Here is a 6,089-nt window from a genome sequence, read left to right as displayed (position 1 = left end):
AGCGCGCCGGAGCGCGGGCCCCGCCGGGCCGCGGGGCGGGCCGGGCCGGGCCGGGCCGGGCGGGGGGCGGGGGGAAGAAGCGCACCTTGCCTCCCCCCGGGAGAGCCTGGCCACGGCCAGCCCCGCAGCGCGGCACCGGAGCGCTGCCGGGGACCGCCCCGCATCGGAGAGCACCTCGTCCCCGCTCCCTGCCCAACAGGTACCCGCCTCGCCGGCAACGGGGGGACCTGGGAAGTGAACCCTGCCCCCGCTCCGGCGGGCGCACACGGGAGAGGGGAAGTAGCAAACCCGGCAGCCGGGACTTCTCTCCCACATCGCCATGCCGATGCCCCCGAGGGGGCGGCCGGCAGAGGCATCCCCCTGCTGTTTTGCTGGATGCCCTCACGCCCAAACGAGACACTCACTAGGTGAATGCCCCCCTTCCCCCGCGCTGAAGGTGCTCTGTTCAGACGGAGGGAGAGGGTCGGTTGCTGGTCTCGGGCTGATCGGAAGGACGGGCATCCCGATGTACATACTGGCGCAGATCCATGTTACTGGTGCGGCTACTTACATGGATAGATAGAAGAATATGCCTCTGTATCTAGCTGGATGTACGTAGAAGTTTGCATGCACTGTATGAATGCATGGACACACATATATATGCACAAGGTATGCCAGTAAAAGGTATACGCAGAGAAAAGAGAGATGCTGTAAACCGAGTTACGTGGACTTATGTATATATTGTAAACTTTGGAGCAAATGAGGAATTTCTGATATGAGAACTCGGAAATTGACAGCAGCCAAGTATATTCAGGTCAAAACCAGTTTGGGTTTGGACTTAGTTTGTCTTTTTACTCCACGAGGAACAGCACAGATGTGATTTTTAGCGACTTCAATTCTCTGCAGGTGTGTGGAGCTTTGCTCCGGGCATCAGGTAATTGGAATATTCCCCTTTGTTTTCAGAATGAGAAGTGGCTAAATTTCACTTACGAAATGGTAATTTTGAAACGAAAAACTCTGCTAGAGGTACAGCGAGTGATCGTTTTCCTGTGATCAGAAATCTTGGAAGTATAAATCTCTTGCTTCCTCCTCCCTTAGATACAACTTCCACGTTCTGGGGGAGTCGTTTTTAATTATGACATTACATTAAAAAAAACCCTAATCTGCTGGAAGATGCAATCCTGCTTTTAGAATAACTCCTACATAAAGCCTAGAAGAGCTAGCTGTAGGGAGTTCTGTTCACGAAGTTATCTATTGAAGGAATGAAAAGCTTAGGCAAAATCCGTTGTGAGCCAGGCAATTAATTCCTCGTCATGCACTTTAGGGGTTTTTTCAACCTTTCGGGGTTTGGTTTTTTTCCAAGCTAAACGCCTCTTTACTGGATTATAAAGCAGTTCTTTCGTGTTTACTTTGGCTAATTGCATTACTGTGAATTGCTCATAGCCAATTGTTACAAGGCTTGTGCTTTTTTTCCGCCACTAGCAGAGAAGTGCAGGTGCAATCCAGGCCGCCTGCTGCCTTGAAAAGATTACGAAGGAAAGGGAAGGGTCGGCGGGAGCTCGGGGATTGCCTGGATTTTAGCAGGAATAGCTACGTTGCCGGCCAAGCAGCACGCCCATCCGCTGATGTGAAGTTTGCGGGAACACCGGGGCCGTGGGGCGGGCGGGAGGCGGAACGGGGCGAGCGGAGGAGCCGCCGCGTCTCAGCGACGGGAGAAACTCCTGCTGAGTGCCGATGAGTCCCGGTGGTACCGGGCTCCACCCTGCGCCGGCATCGCAGCACGGCCAGAGTTTTCAGGCACCTTAAGGTTTTCTGAGGGCTGGTGCTTATCGAAACATCACTTAGGACTCCGAGGTCGCGGTACCCAAGTCCTGGTTCGCAGTGCCCGCGCGTTTCGGAAGAAACGACGGGAAGAGCCCTCCATGCAGGAAGGGGTTTCGCCATCGCCGGCTACTACTGCGCTGGCCATATAGAAAAATGTGTGTATTCACAGGCACACAACTTGAATAAATAAAAGCTTAGCTCGGCCCCAACCCCTCTGCCCGGGAGCCCGGCAGCGCGAACAGCGGGGGCGATGCTGCAGCATCGGAGCCGGCTGCTGGGGCCGAGAGTACTCGCTCTGCCGGCAGCGGCGGCTGGGGACCGCCTTGCCTCTGTCAGCGCCCAGGTGGGCGGCATAAGGAACCCAGATCGTATCGTGCCAAAAAGACCGCGAGGAAAGATACGCCGGCAGCAATTTACGGAGAGACGGGCGAGCGCAAGTCCAATGCTACACCCTAGTTCGAGTAGCGAGACTCCCAACCCTCTCCCCTCCCGGCCGGGGGTGGCTTTGGCTTCTCCGCAGCGGCGGCTCCGCCTCTTACCCCGCCCGCCAGCCCCGTCCCGCCCTCGTCACCTCCCGCCGAGGCGGCGGGATCCTCTGGCGGCGGCGCTGGGAAGCGCGAGGGATGGGGCTGGGTCCCCCACTCCAGACTGCCTCCAGCCGGCGACAGAGCGCTCGGTTACCCCTGTCGGTGATCGTGTGTCGCTACCGGAGCTGTACGTGGCCATCGAGTCACCCAGCTCTCCAGGAAGACCTTCACAGTGTCCCCTCTTCCCTTGCACTGTGGCAGCAAGCCCTAAGGCTGGAGCGAAATTATACGGTTCATTAATAATTGCATCCTTCTCCTCAGGCAGTAAGGAAAAAAAAGGTGATGTAAGGTTTTCTTTCTGTTGGCCTCTGTGAGCTATGTGTTTCTGCTAAAGGGATGCTTTAGCACTGCTCTTCGTTACACTTCATGCCTCGGTCATTTCTGCTTCTCCTCTTCATGCTCACATGCTTTTATTTTACTTTTCAGCACACTCTGCCTTTGCTGAGCTTTTTCAAATTGTGTATTCAGGTAAGGGGCATGATTATCCAGCATATGTTTTAACAAAAGAACATTTTATCATATCCTGTAACAATAGTAAAATGTTTATATTCTTTAGCACAGTAAAATAGACTCACATTTAACTTACCTCTCATTGCATTTTCACAGGAGGTGACTATCTTTTCAACCTAAGGGATACTTTTTTGGTATATGTTGTACAGTGGGGAAATATGAGTCCCTGAAAGTAGCTGTGCAGGGTGCTAGTTGACATAAATCGAGGGGGAAAATGCAGAGGAAGGGAATGGGACTCAGAGATCAAGTGCCTCGCTAGAACTGGGAGCCCCCTCTCTAGCACTGAACAGTTTGGGCATCTGAACTTTTCTGAGATTAAATGTTGAAAGAGAGCCCTACTGGTGGTTTTCCTAGCACCCCAGTGCTACTTATACCACAAGCAGCACAGAAGGGAACTGAGGCCGCTCTGAGACAAACTAGGAAGGGCCTGAAACTTGTCTTCTACAGCTTCTGGAGTTCTCCAGCTGGAGGCTTATTAGAGATTTTATATGAGTCTTAGGGCCAGTTTATTCAGACTGAAGGGCTCTGTTGCTACTGCTGGAAGCACTCCGCTCCTATAAATAAGTAACTCTGCCTTGAGGTAGGAAATTGAACCTCAGAGGTCCAGACACCTTCTGTGTGCCCTCACCTCTGTCCTTCAGCACAGTACTCTCTGTTCTCTGGTAGGATATGGAGAATCTCCTCTGATGTGCCATACTGCAGCTTTTCGGCATCTTCACATTCACATGCTGGCAGAAGAGGGCAGGCAGGTCTGCTCCTCTGAGCAGTTTTCCTGAGGACGTCAATAACATCAGCTGGCAGTGAATGAAGAACTGAGTCCAGACCTAGAGGCCAAAACTGCCATGGGTGGCTGGTTCCAGCATTTATTGTCATATATGTGACAAGCTATGTGGGTTTTTTTTTGTCTTAGGTGCAGTTATTTTCCCACCTACGAATCCAACCTATCATTGCCGGTCCAGTCAATTGCAATCTATCAGTATTTTTCAAAATCTCTCCAAATTCATCTAACTGAAATAAACTGGTATCTTCTATCAACATTCTCAATTTCCTTTTCACTTTGTCTTTAGCCATGGCCAATTTAAACAGAAGCTTTTAAGACGTGATGACTGTGAGGAGTAATAATTGCTTTTAAGGATGTCAATGTCTTTCTCAGTTTTGTACAAATATGTTTAGCTATTCTATAGAAGGTGTATTCCATTTAGAAAAAAAGCAGAACATGAAATAACAAGAGGGTTAAACTTTAGAAAACATGTTATTGCTTAAATTCATTTGGGAGTAAGTTGGCACAGCTCAAATACCAGAACCAAAAGACCTTTTCCATTGTATTCAGCTTGTTCTTTCATTCTTAATATGTGCAAGTAAAGAAATTTAGCAGCAGACTGCACACACTCTATGGTGCTGAATTGTAATTCACTTTTCAATTCTTTTTCAATGATAGCATACAAGAAAAACCTGACGAGAAGCCATTCCTATTTATAATTCTCTTTGGCCGTTAAGTAGATGTGTCCCACAGGGCCCCAGTTTACCCATGCTGGGGACAGGGACACAGATCACTCCACTCCTGAAAGCCCAAGCTACTTCCAGGGGAAACCAGAGGAGATTTATGCACATCCAGATACCACCCCAGCCTGAAGCAGGACAAGGCCAAGGTGTTTCCTTTGAGACAGGATCTGGGAAATGCTCCCATCTCCCACATTTCAGATGCCATCTCAGTGAGTAATGGTCTCCCACACAAACAGTTCACTGACTGTGGAGAGATTTAAATTTTTAGGTATTGTGCAATGCGAGGCAGTGGCATTTAAGTATTCCAGTCTGGAATCTGTCGGTTTATTGAAGCATCTTCCAAACTATGGGACAACATCTAATGTTCCTGCACAAGCACACATTGCAAGGTGGCTTCTTCTTCTTCTTCTATCATTTCAGTTCTCAGCAAGGATTAGGAAACTTCAACCTCATTTAGCAAGTCCACATTAACAGAATGAGCTCTAATCATTATTTTCCACCTTTACCTTCAAACATAGAAAGAGACAGTCAATGCAACTGGAAGTGATTTTTGTACAGAGTGCCTGTGGTGCCATATGTCTTTGGCACATCAGGTCCTCTATATGACCACTAAACACCAACAAATTGTATACTAGAATAAAGCAAATGACCTGATCCTGCAGCCATACTACTCTGCTGTTTGCAGGTAGATCTGTACTCGTTGAAGGTGAGACTTTCCATGTAAGTAAAATAGATCAGAGTTAGAGGTCCTGGCACCGAGTCCTGCAACAGAGACCAGAAAATCCTACTGAGCCATACAGAGTATGAGTCAGACTTGGGTGTAAGCAAATAAAGCACAGAAACCCTCTGGGGCAGACAAATTGCCCAGGAGAAGATGCTGTTAGGATGGCTCTGAGTTTCTCATTCGTGAAACTCAGTCATGAAATTCTCTGAGTTTCTCATCTCAAGAAATAGTCATGGGACTTTATATAAAGTTTTGCCTCCCAGTAGGCACTGAAATTTTTCACTATTTTTGATCCCCAAAGGGCCAAAGGGATTCCCCCCAAAGGGATGATGAACAAGGAAGTCTGCAGCTGCTCAAAGACACATGGGAAGCCTACATGAAAACAGAGATTTTTCAAGAAAACATCCTCACCTTGGCTCAGGATAGCACTGAATAGATGTGCATGTTCCTGCCTTTCTCCTCTTTATCAGTATACAGTCATCTGCCCAATCCCATGGCTTCTCCATTGCCACTGAGAATTTGCAAATTTCTCATTCCACAGCATCAAACAAAAAGCTTCAAAAAGGAATAGATGTATGAGATTTTTTCTTGGCAATGAAAATGTTTGGGAATGAAAGAGTTGAAGAGAACACACATAAGAAGCCCAGACAGCTACCTAGACCCAGATCAGACCCTCATTTCAAAGTGAAGCACAAACTCTCCTCTCTGTCCCAAAAAGATCACAAGGGTGATGCTCCATAGCAAGATAGAACCTAATTCTGAAATAATTCGATCCACTGTCTTCACTCAAGACATGTTCCTTTCTGGGTAACAGGGACGATGTGTCACGTGAACATGTCATTTAAACATGTTATGTGATATGTGTGCACAAGTGCATGCATGTGTGCTTTCCAGTTAATTCTTCAGCTCCTGTGGTGTGACATTTTGGTCTTTCTAAAAAGATAACCACTATAAGAACGACA

At 48.3% G+C, this 6,089-nt stretch overlaps 1 protein-coding gene across 1 annotated transcript in view; it reads right to left on the bottom strand.

Moving 5' to 3' along the window:
* Positions 1-1,149, bottom strand: part of GABRG3 (gamma-aminobutyric acid type A receptor gamma3 subunit) — a 322,017-nt gene extending 320,868 nt beyond the window's left edge. The window contains exon 1 of the mRNA XM_027642623.1: positions 405-1,149. The gene's annotated coding sequence lies outside the window, so the exon portion shown is untranslated. The remainder of the gene's footprint in view (positions 1-404) is intronic.
* Between the last annotated feature and the right edge of the window lie 4,940 nt (positions 1,150-6,089).

This window comes from Corapipo altera, unplaced genomic scaffold (genome assembly GCF_003945725.1).
Source record: "Corapipo altera isolate COAL_440 unplaced genomic scaffold, ASM394572v1 0, whole genome shotgun sequence".
Lineage (NCBI taxonomy): Eukaryota > Metazoa > Chordata > Aves > Passeriformes > Pipridae > Corapipo > Corapipo altera.
This window is presented reverse-complemented; position numbering and strand designations above follow the sequence as displayed.